General features: G+C 46.8%; 1 protein-coding gene across 2 annotated transcripts in view; it reads left to right on the forward strand.

The window, feature by feature from the left end:
- Window positions 1-24,071, forward strand: part of LOC108934388 (neurexin-2-like) — a 300,595-nt gene that overhangs the window by 75,609 nt on the left and 200,915 nt on the right. The window lies entirely within an intron of this gene.

The following is a 24,071-nucleotide window of genomic DNA, read 5'->3' on the forward strand; positions in this document are numbered from 1 at the left end:
GAGCAAAGATCGATCCTGATGTCCTTTCTTATTGAATATGTCCTCCAGTTGGAGGGAAGTTAGATGCATTTAAAGTGCTCCCCAGCAGTGTTTTATTGGTGGGGGGTGGGGTTTGGGGTTTGGGGTTTGGGGTTTGCGGTGTGGGGGGGTTTCCGTACTCAGTGCAAGGTCTCAAAATGTCATTTTTCACTCAGCTTTTTTCCCTTCTGGGAATAAGGAATTGCCAAAGATACATGTTGATAAGTCACAGATGTGCTGATAATTATATTTTATTCGAAATAAACTACCTTTCAATCCAACATGTTTGTCGGGGCGCAGTTTGGAAACGGGCTCTGAACTGCACTTTCACGCCGTGCGAGTAATTTAAAAAGCCTCAAACATCTTTCCTTCAGTCGAATCGCTGCAGTGCGTTTGTCTCGTTGACGCGAGAGCGCTTCCTCCGTGGCAAACCTTTGTCCTTCCTACAAACTCCACGACTAACATGCCAGGAGGTCAGGAGCTAAATGAAGATGGATTTTGTTTGCGACCCTAAAACAGCATAACAGGCTGCATAAATTTGTAGACTTCACTAAACAAACAAATAAAAAAAAAAAGACAAGCAGGATTAATTTATCTGTTCTACATCCTTCTTTGATTCTTTTTAACTGCTTATTTGGGATCTAACAGAAACAAAATGACGTGGCCCGGATCCCTTCTGTAACCTTCTTTTGATGCGCAAATGATTGAGTCTTATTAGCTAAATTAGCTCACAAGAGTTTTATTCAAATATGCTCATTCAAACATTATTGAGTATGATGGGGGGAAAAAGGTAAATCAATATTTCCTTTGCAGAGTTGATGGTGTTTGTTGCTGTGGAACACAACAATAAGCGATACTGGAAATAACACCGTAGTCTCTCTACTCTACAATCTTCTCTCGAATTAGACAGGCGAAATTGTCTGCTTTACGTGTTCTTTGAAGGCTCTAATATACAATTTACTTTGGGTCTCAGAGAGGAATAAAATGTCCTTTCCTCCTTCTGGTGCAAGCGACACGTTGTACATAGAGTACGTGACACTTTCCCCATTTTCTCCACTCTTTGAAAGCTTTGCTCTGGTGCCAGTAATAGTTTCGCTGCTTCGGCTTTGCATCGCTGTGGATTCTTGCTGCTCGACCACTTTCCCTTTCCTCAGATGACTTGTGCTCGTTCCAGCAAATGTCCGTCTTCTCCGACTCCTTGCTTGTGCTAAAGAAAGATTTTTGGCGTACAGCTGCACGCTTCTGTGTCCCGAAGCAAGAGCCACGTATCCAAAGTTCCAGAAAAATGGCCGTTTCCTTCCACGGGAACACTTTTTCCACCGGAGGTATAACAGCCGGCGCGGTGTCAAGAGCAGCTCTCGAGTGAATAATCCAATGTGTGTTCGGCACCAACTCACCCATTTTCAGTGGCTATTACCGGCTGCAAACACCTTTTTCCTTCTCTGCGCTTCTCCAATGGAGTATAGAAAGCTATTTTGTATTGCGAACGCCTGTCGGCACTGGAGTTCGCCAATGGCACGCAGATCGGCTTTTTTTCCGTCCCGCTGATTCGGTCCTTCCCCAAGTTGCTCGGTTTAATGCTTCCTTTTGGCAACGCTGGAGCCTAAACGTCAGCCATGGGACGTGCTTCCTGCGCCCCGTGCTGCCGCCCTCCAGCACTCGTAGAGAACATCTTCCCTCCTGTGTGTGCTTGTATTATTTACGCGGCTTTCGCTTGGCTGCAACCCCAAGCCCCACATCCCTACCTCTTTCCAAAGCCAAAGGAATCCCTTTCTCCGCTACGTGTCCGATGGCGAGCTTTCCATACACTTGACCGTCGTGTGATCGCAGAGCTTTCCTGGAGTCCAGTGTCAGTGCCAGTTCCTCTGTTAGCAAATGCGAGTGATTTCATGCATCTCAAGATTGAACCCAAAGGTTTTCCCATTACCGCAATGCTCCAGTGCTTATAAACCCCAGCAACCCAATGACAGTAGCACATCTCACAACACACGTCCGTTTCTGGACACACTTGACCACCGTCGCCATATCGGGGTCCTCGGGAGTCTTTGGCTTTACAGACGGTCCTCGACTTACGATGGGGTTACGTTCCGTGAAACCCGTCGTGAGTCGAAAATATCGTAAATTGAAAATGTGTTTAATACACCTAACCTACATCTTAGCCTAGCATACATGCGATGGTCATTACGGGCTCGCCGCCTTCACGCTGGGCAATTATCTTCAGTTTCTCCTCAAGAGTAACAAGAGTAACTCCTCTTCTTCTTCTCACCAGTAACAGGAGACACAGATGGGTGTTTCTGTGACATGACAGAAGCACAAAACACAACGTAGATACGGGGGTATCTGTATAGCATCCACATTGCAGACTGGGATATGCGAAGCGCTCCCGCTGCCCAGCGTCATGAGAGAGTATCGCACCGCATATCGCTTGCCCAGGAAAAAATGTAAATTTTAACTATGGTTTCTACTGAATGTCTATCACCAGCTCACCATCGTAAAGTCGAAAAATTGTAAGTCGAACCATCGTTAAGTCGAGGAGCATCTGTATTGTTACCGACCCCACATGCTACTGGTGCGCGGCACGTTCAGATTTACTTCGGTATCGGAGCGATGACTCGTCTGACACGCCATCTGCATCACGTACACCACACCACATGTTCTACACACATTGCTCCAGGTTCGTCATCGACAAAGAGGTCGTCAGTATTAACGCAAATAGAGCACTTGGCTTCTCGTGATGGTTTCACTCGGTTTCACTCGTGAACTTTAATGCACAGATACTTGTGTGTGAAGCACATTGTGACGTGTACAGAAAGCCTACTTGACGGCGCTCTTTGAAGATGGTGGCCCCAGTGTGTCTCAGGCTATACTCTTTACATTTTGACCATGTGAGCCCAAGAAGGTAACAGGGAAGGAACTGCTAAAGTGATCTGCCTAGTGTCTCCATCCTAAGGGAAGGTTACTTATTTGCAGGCCACCAGAGCTCCCTGTTATCCCTATACATTTTTTTTGGCTTGATTAATAAATAAACAAAGGCAGACTAATCAGGTGATAAGTTTTTTGTACATTCATAACAGTTAGAAATAATTGCATTAACTTTTTCAGAAAGAACCCTAAATTACCATGGCTTTTTCTGAACGGCAAATTTGCTTCCATTACCACTCATGCTATATTGTTCCCGTTAATAAAAGTGCCTTTTTACTGTGGGTTTCACGATCCATATGATTTGTTCCACTCTATCACTGCAGCCAGACAGCAACCTTGAAAATTAGCTTAAGCTCATTTAAAGTTTTTTTTTTTTTTTTTTTTTTTGTCCTACACTGTCAAAAGGTATTTACTTTTGAAAGAGTCATTTAAATCCTTAGAATAATTCTGCTTGAAATAGCAACAACCACATCGAATTCGGTGCGCTTCACTGTGATGTGTGATTGTTTTTGGTTCCGATAATTGTCGAGCGCCACGTCTCTGGGACCACGCTGTAATAGCACTTTGTCCTTAGAGCGGCGAGTCGCATTGTACCCTGCGGGGCAGCTATATATCTCTACATTTCAGAACCACTTGCTCAGCCGTATTCTCTGGGGAAAGGGCCAGGAAGTCAAGTCTCAAAAGAGCCTCGTAATTCAGCAAAATAACTAGCAGGTTTTTATATGCAAACACGTACCAGTTATTGCGTAACAGCATTTCTGTAAAAAATTTATTGTTGAGATTTGCCTCCGTTATAAAAGCACCCCTGACAAACTGATTGGCCCCGAGAACGATGCTGTATCTCATTTGCGGAGGTCCTTTCCTGAATACAATTTGAATTACTTACTCTGGAACCTGTTCACTAAAAAACTGTTTATTTTTAACTTTGATATGTCCTCTAATATCTGTGCCACTTTATTTGATCGATTTACAGATTTTTTTTTTTTTTTTTTTTGCTCATCAGCCGCTGCTGAAGGTGAGATATAAAAAGTAAAAAAAATGTACCTTGAGAAATTTGTCGCTTTGCTGTACTTATTAGATAGTGTATTTTATTCAGTTGGGTGAATTAAATTCACTTTGTCCGTAGTTTATTCCAGGTGACCATGCATGTTGAATTTCCTACCTGAATAATACATCTCAGGGAAGCGGATTTTCACTTTGTCTCCGATTTAGGTGTTGGATTGGCTGACAAAATGCGTTGAAAGGTTTTTGCTTTTGTTTCGGTACAAAGCCATCAAATGCAGTCACGCAGTGTGCATGGATGTAAAGGGATAGGTTTGTGCGAGAGACCACAGTGCCTCTACAGGGTGGCCTTTGCGAAATGGCAAGTCATGTTGAAACCAATGCTTGGGAAATGGTTGTCAATTACAATGTGATTAACTGTCCCCCCCGTGAACAGAAGGCTCCTTCCTATCATTTCCCCAGACAATATAGATCCAAATGCAACCCGATATGCTCTCTCCGTTCACTTACAAACCGTGCGCAGTTTATTTATGACACTGTGATACACTCGCGTCATGAAGGGTTCAGAAATGGACTGGAAAGAGGAAGCTATTGATTGGGAGGGAGAGCTGCCGGTGGCGATAGGGAAGTTGAGGCCGTGTCGATGCGGCTTCTGCTATTTCCAGGCTTGTTTGCCCCCCTTATATGTAGCAATTACACAGTCAGAAGTGAGATTAATAGAGCATTTCTTTCAAAGACAGAAGTACAGTTGATTTTTTAATTCCCTTCTGCTTTTATGTGGGGGCTCCTTCCTGCTAATGGATGCGAGCGATTGAGGAGCAGCCTGCGAAAGGTGATCGAAGCGTCCCGATCGAAGCGTGACCACAATGCCCACGTCTGTCAGAGACGCAGCTCTATTTAGCTCTGATCTGCTTCAATATTTTCTGTAGGTGTCGCAGTGAACTGAGACAGTTACTCCTAATTGGACTCCTTCGTTAAACTCCGTGAGAGCAGGTTGGTGCCATTGTACTGAGACTTGCCTTAGTCACCAGGCATAATTTGATTTAAACATTTAAACCACACAAAGTTCATGTCGAGAAGGGAGGTGCGCAGCGCTGCGGAGATGTGTCACTTTCCAACTTCGGGAAGGACTCGATGTTATTAACAGCGTTCCTTCCCAACAAGTAAAGTCTCATATGATCCTCAAGTCCGTGTTGGGTCACGCTGGACCAGAGCACTGAGCGCACACTGGGAATCTCTTGGGTTTACTTCACTGGCCCTCTTGCTGTAAGCTGTCCGAGCTATTTTTAACGGGCGCATTTGAATATCCGTGCAGTACGTGGGTTGAAGTTGAGATGTGGAAGGTTAAAACTGAGAAGTAGTGGGTGAGTGAGAGTTATGGATTATATCTCTTAAGTTTGTGCCTGTGTGCGCGTGTGTGTGCGCGCGTGTGTTTGTTGTCATGGCTGCCAGTGGTTGCAACCATTCTGTATAATTATAGTCAAGCTCTCTTACTCTATACATGGGAACATAGAGCTACCTTTCGTACATCATGGCTATTAGTCATTTTTTCTCTATTCATCCGGACCGTTGCTGCTTCTCGGCCCCATTTGCTGAAGCGGTCGAGCGCGGACTCGGGGGTCGCGACGACGTTAGAAAGGGCCGCGCTCTTCAGCGGTGCGTTTCCTCGGGAGACGTGCCGCACGCCTTTCATCCTGCAAAATCAGCACAAACTCCAGTTACACCAACCCATTATAGTTACATATGAATATGAAGTGACCTTAACAAATAAATGGTGATAAATGAGACTCCCACCCTTGTTAAAGCTAAGAAGGTAGGACACAGAGCCATAAGGCTGGTTGTGAGCAGTGAGCTGGCATTGTGAACCCCTCTAAAATTCAGGGCCCAGCTGATGTGCGATGGAGGGAAAGCGGTCAGACGCCAAGGCCAGCTGAAAAATAGTGGAAAAAATCGGGCTTAGGCAGGCGCCCTGCGGGCTCGCTGCGGTCGTGATCCACCCATGGCGTCCCGCTCCCGCGCCACTCTCCTGCTCCAGGCCGTATCTTGCTTTCGCAGATGCCCCCCAAAGTCACCCCTTCAGAGGGGAGGCCCGGGAGATGCACCGCACTCGACTCAATTAGACACCATTTCATTAAGCGAGACACAGCCATCCGAACGTCTCGTAATTTTCCGGCTCGCGCCGCGTACGGCTCTGAACGCGGCTGCTTTTCACGGGCGTGTTTACGAAAGGAGGCTGAGAGGTCACTATCAGCTCAGACCCAGGCGCTGAGGGATGATTGGAGAGGCAGAGGGGATGAAAGCTTGTTTCTGCATAAAGGCCCCTTCTTTCCAGAACTGGGGGAGAGGGAAAAGCCGCTTAAAGTCAACAGTTTAGTTGGGTGCAGAGACACCGGGAACCACGGAGACATCAGCTTTTGTGGCAAGCAAAATAACTAGGTGTTTCGCAAATGCTGTCGCATATTGTCTTGGACATAGCAAAGCAAATCGCGCTGACAGTATTTTTTTTTCCCCCTTTTTTTCGCAAATTATACTCTCCTTGTCACCGTTATGGTAATTCGCTTGTGGGATATTTTCTTTTCACCGCTCCTCGCTGCTTCTTTGTACTTCTGAGGAAGCTGTCCGTTCTGCGGTGACGGGGACTGACCGTTTTGGTAAACGAGCGTTATACATTGAGTTGGTGCGCACGGAAGCGTGATAACGCATTCTGGCTCGAGCTTGTAAATCGTTGCCACAACCGTTCTGTTACCTCTATAGCTGGTCCACGAAGCATAAATGAGTGGATTTAATTTTTGCCAATCGACAAATTAATACAAAACAGTAATCCTCATTTCATGGTATGCTGGAACAAATTCGTTTGACTGGTTGGCAGGTCCAAAAGTCCTGTGGAGGGAAAGGGAAGGAAAATCCAAACGGCAGCTGCATTTGAAATTAGTTGGCTCCCGGGGAACGTGATTTGCGTTTACCTTTGTGTTAAAGTTGCCTTCACCTTTTGCGCAAAATGCACTTGAGTCAAAACTGTGAGCCACTTCAGGGATTCTGGCGTCAGCGCGAACCGCCGCCTGCCAGATGCATGACTGTGCTCAGCTCCACACAAGGCCAGCAAATCACTGCGTCATATGAGTACACCCGCGTATCACTGCGTCACTCTCTTCAAAATGTGCCAAAAACATTAGTGGGCGGCGTTGCCGTGTGTGTGAGGCCAGTTTGGTAAAAAGAAAAAAAAAAAATAGCTCAAGAGCAACTGAGTGGTGAAGCTTAATGAGTAGAAATTTGAAATATGTGTCATTGTTATTGAGGGCAGTACAGCGGCACAGCGAGTAGCGCTGCTGTCTCACGGCGCCTGGCTGGTGCGAAAGGGCGAGGGTTTGATCCCCGCTCAGTCTGTGTTGAGTTTGCATGTTCTTGTCGTGTCTGTGTGGGTTTCCTCCTACAGTCCAAAGGCATGCTGTTCAGGTTCCCCCATAGTGTGTGTGTGTGTGTGTGTTCCACTGATGTATGGATGAGTGACCCCTTGTAAGCAGTGCATCTAGCAGTGTAAGTTGGCGTGGTGAATAAGGTGTGTGGGTGGATAACACTACATGTTCATTGGAAGTCACTTTGGGGAAAAGTGTCTGATTGATAAATAAATGTAGTTATTTATTTCTTCATAAAGATTGAGAAATGGAAGTGATGTCCATTCAGCCGTTCTTTGTAATTTTCATCATCGGAAATGTCGCTGTTTTGAGTTGCGCCCAATTCCGATAGAAGCCTGGCAGAAGGCGAATTGCGTGCTTTAAAAGGGCAGTGACAGAGTTCAAGAGCAGGTGATAAATGTGCGAAAACGGACAGTCTACTCTTTACAGTCTATTCGGTGCACGAAGGTAGCAGATTGAAGATCAGACTCTTTCACGGCTTGGTACACAAAGCCGTATCTCTCCACCTGCAAGCTGAATTACACAGCAGCTCCTGCCATGCTGTGCGTGCGTGCGTGCGTGTGTATGTGCGTGTGCGCCAGCAGGCCTCTCCGCACACTCCGTTTTACCTTCTGGCGGCAAGTCCGGAAAACTCTGCCCGTACCGTGTTACGTGCTCTCGCCCGTTTTCGAACACAGCGCCCTGTTTCTCCTGACTCGCTGACATTTGGAACCTGGCCTTTTCCAGCCCGCCCCGCAGGCTCCGAGGAACGTCAATGGGACACGGAGACGGAGCGGTCCGCGTCACACCCGATACATTTTCAGTGCTACTGACCGCTTGGTGTTTAATGGCGTGCGTGGAATGCTGGCAGCGCTGGGGGACGAGGCGTCGGACGCGGGCGGAACAAACAGCGGCGCACGTGGAGCGGAGTTCCGCAGAGGCTGGAGAAAAGCGGGAGACGGGAGGCAATATCTGGGTAACATGCAGGATGCGTGTCACACATGCTCTTTCAATAAACCACGCTCCCTGACTCTCCGCACTCTTTGGCAGATCAGCACAGCAAAGAAATCAGTCTGCGGGGGGAAGGCGCGTGCATTATTTATGCAAATGTCATGGCTTTGATTTATAAGACTTATACATGATACGTGCAGATGCAGTATATCATGGTACGGGAGGGCAGTGTTGAGAAAGCTTCGCGGGGATTTGCTGCCTTGCGTCCAAAGGTGCTCGCGGGTCGTGACCTTGTGTACAGAACACGCTCGTAGCTGGGATGGATCTCCGAACGCTCAAGGCTTCTGCATGCGGCACAACATCTTTACTCGGAAATAGCTGTACTCTTCAAACTGGCTCTCTAAAGTGATGTAAACTGGCAGCTCATTAAATGAACAATGGAAGACTTGATAGCCTATGGCTAGTTAATTAAAGGATTTAATAAATTAATTAAATGGCTATATATAGAAAGAACCTTCAGTGTACACCCCCTCCGAGAAGCGTGACAGGGGTACGAAATGTGTTTTCGCGTGTCCGTACGGCTCGAAATAGACGTTGCTGCTCCCACCGTTCCAGTGCCGACTTTCAAGTTGCGATGAAGGCAGGCAGAAGTGGTAATTAATTAGAAGAAGCCGGAGTTTGGTGAAATAAACGTCGTGAAGCTCGACTGTGGAGCACGCCGAGGAGAGGAGTCGGAACTGGAAGGGATATGAGTTATAGGAGCTCGGCGCGCGAGGCTCTCAGCAGAACAGTACGGTTCCTTCAAACAGCAATTTTCCGCTTGGTCAGAAATGGAAAATCTGATCAATATAATCAATCTTTCAAATGTAAAATAAAAAAAGAAAGTGTCCGAGCAGCGCTAACAGACATCCAGCAGCTACATTCGTCACATTAATTCACCTTTTCTTTTTCCATCTACTTTTAAATACTATTTCCGCCAGGAGTCACAGCCGCAGTTTTGTTTGAATCTCTCGGAATATTGATGAGCACGGTCGTTCGGGGCTGGGATGCGAGCTTCGTGGTGGGGTATTCCTTCTGCTGCGCTCGCCCAATTAGCCGAGTTTCGCGTGGCGTGGCGCGAGAACAGCTCTTTGGATTAACTGACAGCAGCTGAACTTTAAGCACGCCGAGTTACGCTGCTATGCACTTTACGTTACGTTTCGTCATTTCGCTGATGCTTTTCTCCAAAGCAACTTGCAACGTTAAAGTACTTTCACTTATTTACCCATTTATTCAGCTGGGTCATTTCGCGGTAAGTTCTTCGCTCAAGGCCTCTGCAGCTGGAGGTGAGATTTAACCTTGCAACCTTTGGCTCCAAGGGCAGCAACTGTAACCACTACACTACCAGCTACCCCTACGTATGCCCTTCTCATATATACATTTTATATGTATATATTTGATTTGATTTCACGAATCTGCGCTGTCGGCCCGTGAGGAACAACAGCTTATTTACAGCTTGGCCTTCAGTGCTGGAATTAAGACATCACACGTCTAGCGCTTTGAATCAGCTTTAACGCAACTAAAACCGCCTCTAACTCTTTTAAATATTACCTGCTCTAGTGATTATCATCTAATGAGCTTCTGTGATAATTACTGTTACGCCTAATTCCAGTAACTCTACAGAACATGTTATTTTCAATGCGGTTAAGAGGCAAAATTTACACACCGTCAGACCGTTGATTATTAAGGGACATGGATTCCGATCACCACGCAGTGTTTACACTGGTATAGACCGGTAAATGAGTGGTGTAGCCTGCTTCTTAACTGTAGGCTTTCAACGTATCGAAGGATCTTCTACTGTTTTCTCTCAGGATTTCGTGTCAGATGCAGCCGATGTTTCGCTGCCCATCTTTTGATACCTTGATATGCTTCTTCTGTCCTTCTTTCTGTTTCCTCGAAGAGCGTGTGCTGATCTGAATGTTAATGCAAATGGTCCTCTTCTTCTTGCTGGAAGTTTCCTTCTCAGGCAACAGCCTCCAGTGCAAACTGTTATTTGCCGCTTCTCGCCCAGTTAAGGAACCCGTGAGTGTCCCCGGGTGAGAGAACAGGTGTGAAATGTCATGGGCTGTCAGCACTGCCGGTTGTCCACAAATCTGAGACGTGTGTGTGTTTGTGTGTTTTTTTTTTTTTTTTATGAACGTGTACATCCATCTCCAGACTTATAGACAGCGTTATAATGAATGACAGCCCTGTTGCCAGGTCCACCTCCTCAGTCAAGCACCCTATTTTTCACTATAGATCCCCCCTCCCCCCCACCACCATTTCTGGGGGACGTGGCAGAGCAGACTGGCATTTATGACACCTTTGAATCCTCTTCATCTCGGAGTTCTGACAGTCCGCTGTCCTCAGGCTGCTCCAAACCAACCGTTTGAGTGTCTTTTTACCGCCTTCCATTCCTGGGTAATTATCAGACAGCATCTATCTCTTCCAGCTCCTCTTAGGTCAGGTGTGCGCTCCAGTTTCTGCTCCCATTTAGGCAATGGAGACTAATTCTCCATAACGAGTAATTTTTTTAAATCACAGAATGGTTGTGTCAGCACCGATGGCCCTCTAATGTGAGATCGCTGTTATTCTGGTCAAATCATAGAGCTGGCCCAGACGCTCTGATCGTTTCAAACATGTTTGATATTATCGGTGCTCTTTTCACTGAACTTGTGATACGTGACGCCATCAGCGACTTTTTACACGGATGGGAGCTGGCAGCGGCCCGTCACCTCGTAGCTGTAATGATGAGGAAGAAGGACGTTTGTCCAGTCTGTTTTGATTTTTATTTCGGGGGAAGGAGGAAAGACCAGTAGAATGACGGAAGGAGCATTGTAGCCCGTTTGGCACGTCTTTTACAGGCTGCCGCAAAAGTGCGGGAAGCGTCAGCGAGAAAGTGCCGCTGCCTTTCTGATCCGCTCGTGACCCCCATCGTTGGCTTTTCCATGCAAACCAGTGCACATCAAGCATCAAGCACAGCCAGTTGTTCATTGTCCAGCTCCATTACCTATCAATGTGTGCTCTGAGCAATAACTAACTAGTTTCAGCATTCTCTTGTTGGTCTAGGGCAATCTTGTGACTTCACGGATGACATGGCGGTAAATCAGCTGGAAACTCTGGGTCCTGTATGACTGCACACAATTGTCAAACCTTGCAATGCGCGATACCCACTCGGCGCGGTTCCTCGTGTGCACCATGTACGGATGAAGAAGCATGAAATGCGAAGATGGTCATTTAGGGTGAGAGCTCCTCCAACATTAAACTTTGAAGTTGCGCAGCGTCTACCAAGCAAAACTCACATAACGTATCCTCTCGTCCAATTTTTATGATAGAAAAGAGCTCTGCTCCATTTCACGAAAAGCAGCCCCTAGAGTCTGGCAACCACATGGCCTTAGTTGCGGTTAGAAGGATATACGGCGATCTGACAAGTTCTTGACCCGTGCCTGGAAAGTTCCGGACGCGGCTGAATTTATACACCCTTGGAAAGGAGCCGCTCACTTGTTTCCGTGTAAAGAGAAGAAAAGTAAGAAAAGAGGAACTCGCTAAGAGGCTCGGTCGTTGAAAACAATTGCACTTCTTAAACGTGTCAGACAGTCCAGATACAAATCCAGGTTAGGAGGATAAATAAGGGAACTGTGAACCCAATTACAAGATAAAACAACCTTTTAATGCTATTTGGTCATCTGCGATTTGGAAATGTAAGTCCTAGGGGGTTTGGACGACGCAGTAAAGCTCGAACTCCACGACAGCGAAACGTCCTCCGAAGTCCTCAACATCCTTCAATGAATGATATGTAAAGGCAAACTATGAATTTGGTTGTAACTCACGACTCGATCGTACGGTTTCCTCGAGTCATGCTGCGGACCCACTTACTCTCAGTGCACCCTGCTCTTAAACTTCACTGCTGGTTGATGAACGAAAACAATAATCAGTGACTCAGCACTGCTGGGAAAAATGGTTTCTTTTTCTGAACAACCTCTCAGTGCCTTTTCACAGTGTACCGCATGGTGTAAATACACTCCCCACAAGCACAGCGCCAGATAGTACCTACCAGTGTGACAATGGCACTCTATGGGTTTGTCCTGAGCCTCGATGCTGAGTGACTTGCGAAATATGCAAAAGCTTAGCACTCCAGATTTCTGCACTTTAATGTCTGTTTGCCAAGGCCCGTGTGGTTTTAACAGATCATTTTCCCTCAGGGGTAACCTGACGCAAGGGAGGCGTGAAGACGGCAGCATGTAACTCAGTATTGTACCTGCAATGTGCAGTCGAAGCCCTGATTTAGCTCATTGTTCATGTGCTATAACTTTAAGATGATGCAGGATAAACCTTTACACAGCTGCTCCTGTAATGTAACATAAATGTTTATATGTATCTCAAAAAAAAAAAATTAGTAGGAAGGTGATCAGGAATTGTCGATATTCTGATGAGGTTTTCTACAGCTACTCGTGTGATGAACGTTGGTTCATATGGTGGAAAGAAACAAACAAACTGCACTTAAGAATCACACATCTCCATCTAAGTCTCTCTTCCTGCTAATGTAATGAACACATTGTATTTTCTACGAGATGTACATTGCTATGGGGGGCACGGTAGCACAATGGGTTGGACTGGGTCCTGCTCTCCGGTGGGTCTGGGGTTCGAGTCCCGCTTGGCGTACCTTGCGGCGGACTGGCGTCCCGTCCTGGGTGTGTCCCTCCGCCTCCAGCCCTTCGCCCTGTGTTGCCAGGTTAAGCTCCGGCTCCCCGCGACCCCATATGGGACAACTGGTTTCAGATGGTGTGTTTGTTCGTCGCATTGAAGAAAAGTGTCTCCTAAATGAATACGTGTAACTGTCACTTTTGCTATGTTCTGCATAAAAATTTTCTCAGTAACTTACATGAGAAATTTGCCCCATATATCTTGTTTTGTTAACACATGAAAGAACTGAAAAAGACACTCGAAAGGTTTCAAACGCAGGCATGACTTGAGAATGGAAATGTGTACAAAGAGCTCATCAGAGATACGCGTGAATAGGTATTTTTGTGTTCCGTCGGGCAAAGGCTGGAAATGCCAAATATGCCGCGGGATTCAGCGGTCAGGAGGCACTATATGACAAGAGATATTTCCGTTTTGAGGAGTTGTTTGTCAGATCCTTTCATTCTTAAACGCTGCGTTGCCCTTTAGCTTTAAATTCAGCGCCGAGGTTTACAAAACATCATACGTAATCAGCGGATTTATTTATCCTCTGGATTCGGACCCCCGCGTAGCCTGCAGCTGTTGCACCCTTCATCAAGGTTGCCTGTCTGAATTTCACAAGTTAGAAACAAAAAAAAAAAACAAAAAAAAACAAACAAAAATACAGGCTGAAGAAGGCAGAATCCTGGCCAGTGACAGGTCGCTCCTCCACCCCACCCTCCAGTCGGCTCTTACAGGTGGCACATCTGGTAGATGCGGTAGTTGCAGACCACCTGCTGGCAGCGGACACGGCCGTGGACGTGGACAGCTACCCTGGGGGTGGGGGGATAAGAGAATGGCAGTGTGTGCAGGGCGCTGCCCTAACAGAGGCCCTGCAGAACATCAGCGGCTCTGGCTGCTCTCGCACGGCCTACGAGCATCTCGAATGAACCGCTTCCCTCCACGGGCTGTAAACCCAGTGTGCTGCACTTCTCTGTATATGAATTATGCTTATTTACTTCTCCCCCGTCTCCTCCTGTTAACATTTGATATCGTCAGATATTGAGGGCAGCTCTGGAACCCGGGGATACAGAGCATCATGCATTTTTTTATCCACCGAGTGAGATTGAGCTCTTTTTCTAGAGGTAATGACTGGGTATGGTTAAAAACCAACAATTTGTCACTAAGAGAATAGGCCCTTTTCATTCTGATTAAGGCTTTCAAACCCTTGTAATTTAATTCATTTTTCCCCCCCATTTTCCCCCCTTAGCTTGATGCGTTTCTTCTCTATTATGCCTTCATTTGCAAGGCTTTGATTTCTGCAGTCAAATTAATCAAGAGAAGACAAATGCCTTTAACTTGAAATTAATTTTGAACTTTAAATTACTTTTCTCTGCTTTTAGTGAATATCACAATTTGAATTTCTAATAAAGTTAACCCTAACCTTAACTACCAAGGGTAGAAGTAGTTATCTCTTTAAACCGATTAAATGGCTGTAGCACTGAAGTGTAACAGCACTTGCAGTAATTCTGCTTAGCATTTTTGTAAAAATAGGACTCAAATATTTCCAGCTGACCCTTAATTTTTTCTTGCGCCTCTGCACTGCCTTCTCTCATGATGTAATGATGTTGTAATGGGGCTCCTCCATATTGCGCTCCCTTATCCGTGTTGTTCACGCAGTTTGTTTAGCTCTGGCCGTCGTCCACCTTTGGAATTTCATACGTAGATATTCGCATGGCGTCGTTGGCGGAAACGTCTTTGGCACGTCAAATTCCTGGGATGTGCAAGTGAGGAAAAAAAGAATGAAGAAAATGTGAAAGTCTAGAGGTAGGGTGTTTTAATTACCTCATTGTTTTCTGCCTCTTTGGTATTTAACTTGGGTTCAAGTTCCGGGAAACCCACCGTAAGTCGAAAATATCGTAAGTCGAAATTGAATTTAATTCACCTGACCTACCGAACATAATTGCTTCTTATCCTTTAAGATGGTCGATTGCGAAAGTCCAAGTTCACGTGCGATTGCCATTATGGGTTTGCCACCTTTGTGCTGGGCAATGATCCCAAGCTTCTCCTCAAGAGTCACTGTCCTCCTCGTTTTCTTCCTACCAGTAGCAGGAGACACAGATGGGCGTTTCGTACACGTGATGGATGCACAAAACACAACGTAGATACAGGGGGGTATCTGTATATCGACCACGTGACAGACTGGGAGATGCGGATCACTGCCGCTGCCTAGCATCACGAGAAAGTATTGTGCCACGTATTGCTTGCTCGGGAAAAAGTAAAAAATTCAAACTATGGTTTCCACTGAATATCTATCACCAGCTCATCATCGTAAAGTCAAAAAATTGTAAGTCGAACCATCGTTAAGTCGAGGAGCATCTGTATTGTTACCGACCCCACATGCTACTGGTGCGCGGCACGTTCAGATTTACTTCGGTATCGGAGCGATGACTCGTCTGACACGCCATCTGCATCACGTACACTACACCACATGTTCTACACACATTGCTCCAGGTTCGTCATCGACAAAGAGGTCGTCAGTATTAACGCAAATAGAGCACTTGGCTTCTCGTGATGGTTTCACTCGGTTTCACTCGTGAACTTTAATGCACAGATACTTGTGTGTGAAGCACATTGTGACGTGTACAGAAAGCCTACTTGACGGCGCTCTTTGAAGATGGTGGCCCCAGTGTGTTTTTTTGGAGATACATATAAACATTTACATTACATTACAGGAATAGCTGTGTAAAGGTTTATCCGGCATCACTCACACCCACACACATCTTCGGAACCGCCTGTCCCAAACGGGGTCGCGGGGAACCGGAGCCTACCCGGCAACACAGGGCGTAAGGCCGGAGGGGGAGGGGACACACCCAGGACGGGACGCCAGTCTGCCGCAAGGCACCCCAAGCGGGACTCGAACCCCAGACCCACCGGAGAGCAGGACCCGGTCCAACCCACTGCGCCACCGCGCCCCTTGTCCGGCATCATCTTAAAGTTATAGTGCATGAACATTTACGCCTTACATGAACTTAAGAGATGATGGGCAAAGTGAGTCTGGAAGAGGTGAGTTTTAAGACCCTTTTTAAATGCAGACAGAGATTCAGCAGTTCTGAGTGAGAGGGGGAGGTTGTTCCACCACAACGGAGCCAGAACAAAGGAAGTAAGCGTAAATGTGCCCACCTGAGCTGCTGCCATACATCGGTCTGGAAGACGTTAATGATTCGATGAGCCTAGAATCGCATGTTGCAGAAAATCAAACAAAAGGTAACAAGAGGCAAGTGCTTCCAAAATGTATTGTACTTCATCTTGAAAGCAATTACATGGCGTAGCAGCGTGTTCATAATCTCGCACTCATTCCTCCATCTCTCTGTTTGCTCTCAGAGGCTGCGAGAAGAGGTCTGTATGAATTGATGCACCCCATCGCTGCTGGGCCACTTCATTGTCTAAAGCATTGTTTTATTGCAAGGTTTTGAGTGGTTATTAGGCGAAAACACTCCAAAGTAACGCGGCACTCTCACCCTTCGCGTTTCTCCTGCTCCTTTACCTTTCCCTCAGCGTGATGTCAGAAGAGAGCGCTACGTCTTTATTAAAACCCCCAATTATAGCGCCGTTTCACGATTCCACGCTCTTGTTTTTCATGGAACGGCGGTACCCTCTCCCCCACAGCCCAGCACCACTTTTTTAACATCCGAACGAATCGGAAACATGGGTCCGTTGCCCGACCCGCTCTGTTCATTCATATGTATTTCCAAAAATAAATAGGTAGGGAGGTGATCGGGAATCACCGATATTCGGATAAAGTTTTATGCAGCTACTGGTGTGATGAACATTGCTTCATGTGGTGGAAAGAAACAAATTAAGTGCACTTAAGAATCGCACATCTGCATCTAAGTGTGTCTTTCTACTAAAGTAATGAACACATTGTATTTTCTATGAGATGTTTGTCGCTCTGGAGGAAAAGTGTCTCAATAATGAATACAAGCGTCATGACGACAGGCTGACTGGAGACAGACATGTGAGTAGTGGACCCAAGTGCGGGTAGTTTATTTGTTCGACGGGGTTTGTAGGGCAAGACAAACTCGAAGGTCGGGTAGAGGCGAAGGTCTGCGAGGCGCAAGCGTCACGATCCAGGCAAGGCGATACTTCGTGGTCGAGGAAAAGAGGCGAGGGTCGAAAACCAGGAACAAGAGAACGAAGCAGGGCAAGACAAGAACGCTGAGACTGCAAAACCACAGGGGCGATTGCATGAATCGCGGAGCTCCTTATATCCCGGGAGTCATCAGTTAGCCGCGGGTGTTGCCGTGCCGCTTGTTCCCGGGGGCGTGACGACAACAACCGACCAGCCGCTTGTCCCAAGCGGGGTCGCGGCGAGCCACGGCCTAACCCGGCAACACGGGACGCGAGGCCGAAGAGGGAGGGGACGCACCCGGGACGGGACGCCGGTCCATCGCGAGGCACCCCAAGCGGGACTCGAACCCCAGACCCGCCACACAGCGGGCACCGGCCAAACCCACCGCGTCACCACTCCCCCCTTAAATGAATACGTGTACGTGTAAAAGTAAATTTCGATGCATTTCTTATTCCACTCCAGTCAGCGAAAACACCTACATGGCAGTGCCTTTACGTAAGATGTGCCACGTAGATTCAGTGTCAGTGTGAATGTGAATATATTATTAAGGAGTCGGGAAGAGGTCGGGGATCAGTCTGCTCGTGTGCGAATCTCTACACAAGTACAGAGTTCTTATTGAAAAAGTAGGAACTCATTTTCCTCTTGTGCGCCACAGTTGTTATCTGTACACCTGTACACATCCAGCAGAGGATAGATTATTGGCAAAAAGCAAGTGGTTCTTTTCAGGCCGAACGAGTGGGAAATTTGGCCTGTGCTGAATGTTTAACGAAAGTCTTTCCCCTCTTAGTTATTTATTCTGAGGGAAAGCGGAATGAGGAAGCGACCGACAGATAGGAGTGCAATGAAACAATATGTCAGCATGTGGTTCTCGAAGCGATGCGATACCCTGCTGCTGAGCGCGGGGTTTTTGAGACACGCTAAATGGAAGTCGGCACCGTCGGGTTTTTGCTTCGGCGCCGAGGACGTTTGGAAACAAACACTCGTAAGAACAAAGAGCGAAGAAAGTGTCCTATCTTCAGTAATGGCAAAATACCGCGTCGACATCGTGGCTCTTCTCTCCCCGACGTCCCGTCCGACAGTCCTGGGCTGTGAAACGTCGCAGAGCCGGCCGGCGAAGGACGGCGCTCACGCGCCGAGAGTTTACCGCACTTTTGTATTTTTTATCAGGCTGCCTCTTTGACACGCCGAGCTGACCCCAAAAGAGTCCTGCGCTGGCAATTTTAAACAAGGAGCGTGTCCTCGTAAAGGGAAGCGTGCTGGGAGGGTGGCCCTGTGCCGCGGGGGGAGGGTGAGGTGGGGCGTTGCGGAGGGCGGTCGGATCCGTGCTCAGCGCACGTGACGGAACTCTGCGATGAAAACACGAGAAGGCGCCATGGAGGCCGTGTGAGGGTTTCGATGTGGGTGGGTGAAGGAACGGGCCACTGCTGAGGGTTTCCGGAACGTTCTGGAGAATGAAGAGGGTGTGGCATCGTAACTACTAAGACTGCATTGGGTTACGCCTGCGCTTTTGTGTTGGGAGGGAAAAATATAGCTATAAGCCCCTTTCACCAGTGTGCAGGTCCCCATCGCCGTGGGCCAAAGCACTTGTCCTGCTGTCTGGTGGACTGGAACCAGAGGTGTAACAACTGGTCTGACTGGAGGGACCATTATCATTGTCATCCTAACATTATTACTATTATTACTATTATTTTACTATTATTTTACAATTCATACAGCTAATACTTTTGTCCAAGCCGGCGTACAGCATATTGTATCAGTAATCAATATTCATCTGAAATCAATATACAGCTGTAATCAATGTTCAACTGCATTATACAGAAATGTTGAGACACACTTGGTTTTTTGAACATGGGGGGCATCCCAGCAGCCTTGTGCCCCCAACATGGTTACGTTAATTCGTTTAGCAGACACTTTTCTCCAACGTGACTTACAGTGAACTCTATGTAGTGTTATGAGCCCGCACACCTTATCCACCATGGTAACTTACTCTGCTAGATACACTACTTACACTGGGTCACTCATCCATACATCACTGGAACACACACACACTCTCTCTGTCACTCACACACTGTGGGTGAACCTGAACAGTGTGTCTTTGGACTGTGGGAGGAAACCAGAGCAGCCGGAGGGATCCCACACAGACACGGGGAGAACATGTGAAAGGTACACATAGGTAGTAATGGTTAGAGCTGTGAAAGAATGGAAAAGGTAGTGTAATGGTTAGTGCTCCTGTCTTGAACCTGAAGGTTCCCGCTTCAAATTCCTCCTCCAGTGTCAGGACCCTTGAGAGAAATACGTACTCCTAGCTGGTCTGGTAAAATAACCCAGCTGTGTAACAGGGTAAACAGTGGTATGCAACTTCAGAGGAAAGTGTCAACTGGGTATGTTTGTAATTCCCATCTTTTGGCTGCACTTTCACCGTGCTTTACCCTGTTCTCCTCTGCTACACTGACCCAGTGAGCTCTGTTTTGATAATTAGTTTCATTATTAATAAGTTTTCATATTGCTCCTTCACACTGCCAGTCTCTTCCTGGCTCTTCCTCACTCGCTATTTGTTCCAGAAATCAGTTACCGACTGTCATGAAAAGAAGAAATAAAAAAGGAAATTGACGAAAAATGACTCAGAAAACAATTTCCTAGTCTGTGGCTGAATGCCCCCCCAACCCCCAGCATTCCTCTGTTTTTTACAGCTGCCGTCAGGTCCGGTCATCGGTGTTTTCTCTCCTAAGTCATAAAGCTGTTTCTCAAAACAAGGCTGATATTCTTTGTTCTTTTGCCCCATTTGCCTTCATGTTTTACAGATTTATTTACGGGTTTGAGACCTTTTCACTAATGCAAATATAATGCTTGACTGGTCGAAAAGAAATACATTTTGATCTAGTCTCAACAGTCTGATACACGGCTTTTAATTTATTTTGTAAACCCCCCCCAGCACTAGAGGGCATTTCCAGGCCCATAACCCCCCCCCCACCCCCTGCCACCACCACCTCCTCCACCTCCAGGTCCTCTTCTGTCTGCTTGCGTGAGAAAAGACCTTCTGACACAGTCTGTTTAAACCCCATTATGAATTCCTCTCTTGTGCAAATAGCATGAAGCAGCTTGTGATTTGATTTTCTATAATTGACTTTGGAGAACGCAAGGCGAGCGCCACAGGCAAACAGAACAGGTTAATTTCCCTGAAATTGTGAATTTGCACTGATTTGACTGTTGTTGATCTCACTGTAGAGAAATGTGAATAGAATGTGTCACTGTTGGTATAGAGTCCGTGTTTACATGACGCGCATCCCATATTTTCGAGGGATTTATTTCAGTTGTGCGTGTGCCGAGCTTTTGTTTGACACTTCGGCTCACGTGAGGCAGTTTGCAAGGTTGACGCCGTGTCGACGGGGGGGCAGGCAGGAGAATGAGATTCCGAGAAGCTCTCTTCATCTGTCTATATGCTCACCGTCAACAATACCTCCCCCCCACCTGCTCACATGCACACACACGTGTGGGACTCGAGAGAAATTGTATACCCCCCGTTCATTCGCACCCCTCCGCTGTGACCCTTGCAGTCAAGCGCTGCAATTAACGCAACACAAAATGATAACAGACTCGCCTCGAACGCAGTTTGTTGACGACAGGCACATGCTGTCGCAGAGACAAGCCAGATTGTCGTACTTGGGTGTGTTCTGGGTCTCGAGGCTGTTTGGCAGCAACGCTTGTTGAGATCGAGTTTTACTCAGTAGTTAAAGTAAATGCTACCTAATTGAAATTCTCCGCTCCAAATAGCCTAGATTTGCCCCGGTGACCTTGTGTCTGCAGTTCTCGTCGCTTATTAAAGCACGGAGGTTCTCGGTTCTGGCTCCGCTGTGGGAGAACGACCTCCCCCTGTCACTCAGAACTGCTGAATCTCTGTCTACATTTAAAAAGGGTCTGAAAACTCACCTCTTCCAGATTCACTGTGCTCATCATCTCTTAAGGTCGCGTAAGGTGTAAATGTTCATGCACCAGAACTTTAAGATGATGTCCAGATAAACCTTTACACAGCTACTCTTGTAACGTAAATGTTTATATGTATCTCCAAAAAAAAAAAAAATGTATTACTAGGAAAGGTGATCAGGAATCGTTGATATTCTGATAAAGTTTTCTACAGCTACTCGTGTGATGAACATTGGTTCATATGGTGGAAAGAAACAAACGAACTGCACTTAAGAGTCACACGTCTGCATCCAAGTGTCTCTTCCTGCTCATGTAATGAACACATTGTATTTTCCATATGTAATAGACGTAAATGTATTAATATCCCACATGTGGAGGTATTCCTTGTTGTATCGTGCTGTGCGTTTCCCAGCCCCACAGAGCTCTTATCTGGAATAGCTTTTCACCGAATGGTTGGCTGGACGATCACTAAGAGTGTAAGTAGGTGCAAGGCAGTAATGACCTCTTTCACACTCGGATTTCTGACCAGCTCTCAGCGTATTTGGGGCCCGTTGTGTGTGTTGAATTTTTAAAGAAGCGAGGTGATGGGAGCAACTGTAGGTGTAGAGCGCAAACTGAGCTGGGGGGCTGCCGAACAACGTTTCCGCGCTGCGTCCTCACCCGGCTCTGCGCTTCCACTCACGCTCACACGTCACCCGGTCGGCAGAAACACACACTCCGGGCTCCTTACTCACATAAGAACCTGTTACAGCTGAAACGTGGAAAACGATCAAAAGATCATCCTGCTGTACAAGGGAACAACGGAACAGCGCTGTCTGGGGCAATTATGATTTTACTGTAAGGCACTATTAAAAAAAGCCAGGAGAACCTTTTTTTTTTTATTAAACAGTCCCCTAATTCTGTCTGATGTGTTTGTTTTTTCCCCCAATTTCTGTAAATAAGTGTACATGCAAAAAGTAAATTTCCATTCCATTCATACATGAAACCACAGCTACAAGTTTGTACCCTGGTGTCCTTAATTAGTTTTTCATTTTTTTAAACATCTGTGACTTGCAGTTCCATATCCTTGGAATATTAAATATTAAACCTCCAAAGTGTCATTTCACATAATTCGATCAAGTAGAAGCTCAGCATCTATAGGTTAATGCCTGCGGTTTGGTACCATGAGTAAAAATATGAAGAGAAGTGCTCTCTGCGAGTTTTCTTTTTTTTTTTTTTTTTTTCCCCCTGTCGCTCACAGGGAATGTGGAATGTCAAGCGGCCCGGCACAGTTGAGGGCAACGGCAATAATGACCCAGTCCACACAAGACAAGCAGCCATTAAAAGCATTCGTCACTCTGAGATGCTGCGTAACTGACACAATGCACTGGCTGACAGCAGTGCTTTCGATTCGACCGCATTATTCTGCTCTCTCTTCATTTAAGCTTTCCTTGTGCCGAAAGGAGTTTTTCAGTAAATTTTCACAGTTTTAAAAGCTCGCAGTGATTTATTGCTTGATTAACCTGTTTGTTCCGCGTTTATTTATTTGGCTGATGTTTTTCTTCGACGAAACATAAATCATTCACCTCAATCAATCATTCGCCTATTCATACAGCAGCACCATGTTAACAAACGCTCACTTATAAAGTCACACACTCCAAAGAATTTAGAGTCACCAGTTCACCTGGAACACATGTCTTTGGACTGTGGGAGGAAACCAGAGTACCCAGAGAAACACCTTATGAAAACAGGGAGAAGATGCAAATTTTACTCAGAATTTGACAGATTGAAGCCCACATCGAATCCCACGACCCGTGTGTGAGACACCGATGCTGTCACCTTGCCACCCAAGGGTTGTTGTTCACCGTTTTTTACAGTATTTCGTAGCGGGTCAGACAGGACTTTGAAAGTTGGCTCGCTGTTATTTTTGAAGTTTATATTTGTGTGTGTGTGTTGAACAATAGAATTGCTCTACCTTCTAGTCCACAGCAGCACCTCATAAGTACCCAAAGTTTACTCCCAGGCGTTCACGTTTGGACGCGACCTCTTGCCCAGCTTCTCTTACCTGACTCAGCCCGATGTGTTCATTATTTAATTGTGATTAAAGCTGAACTCTGGGCACAAGTCGACCACTTTCTGACCCACCCAGCGCTCTCTTCTCTATTCCCTTTTAACAAACTCGCCGCATGGACCATTTGCTCCGTGTAAAAGCGTTGGACAAAGAGAATAATGAAACTGGATAGTCCTTTAGTGCAGGGCTGTGGGCGAGGGGAGGCAGCGCGTTCATTACATCAGGGGCGTTTCGCGCGCCTGTGTGGGTGTAAAGGCAGCCAGCTTAGCAGAAAGTGGGGCCAGGTGCGGAGTAGCTCCACTTAGGTGGAGCGAAGTAAAGGCAAGGTGCGAAGCAGCACGCAGTGCGGGAGGGCGTGGCGAAGGCCTGAGCGGTCGCCGCTTGCGAATGAAAACAAAGGGACGGCAAAGAGAAAGAGACGGGCTGCGGACGCCCAGGGGACTGTGCGGGACGGGCGCCGATTACGTAGCGCTGTCACCTAACGGTTATTGCTTCCAGTCCCACGAGGGGCTCTGCAGCGGTGGCCATCAGCACGGCGCTTAACTCGCAGCGCTCTAGTAAACCGCCCGCATGTATAAATGGGTGAAATTATCCCCGGCTTGGGATAAAAGCTTCGGCCGAGAGAAACAAAGCTAGCAGTAATTGCAATGATGGACAACGGCGCACTGGCCAAGCAGACAGACAGCAATTGAATAAATGAACCAAGTGAAAGCAACATTACGCTTGCGTTCTAGCACAGCTATATGCGTGTAAATGTAGCAAGGCAGCGTTTCGGTATGATCTGCTTGTGTGCGCGTGTGTGTATTCTAATTCTGCCATTATCCCTTCAGCTACCCAACCACGCCCCTGTTCTGTTCCAGGTGCTCTCTTTCTTCCCAGTGCGATGCTCCCCGCCTCTCCTCCTCCATTTCATCTCCCTCAGCGCAGCCCACTTTCTGCAGGTGCGAGCAGAATAGATATCTGAGGGGTCTTTTATGTGCCGGAAGCGGAGCTCCAGATAAAGGTG

The sequence above is a fragment of the Scleropages formosus genome, chromosome 4, assembly GCF_900964775.1.
Source record: "Scleropages formosus chromosome 4, fSclFor1.1, whole genome shotgun sequence".
Lineage (NCBI taxonomy): Eukaryota > Metazoa > Chordata > Actinopteri > Osteoglossiformes > Osteoglossidae > Scleropages > Scleropages formosus.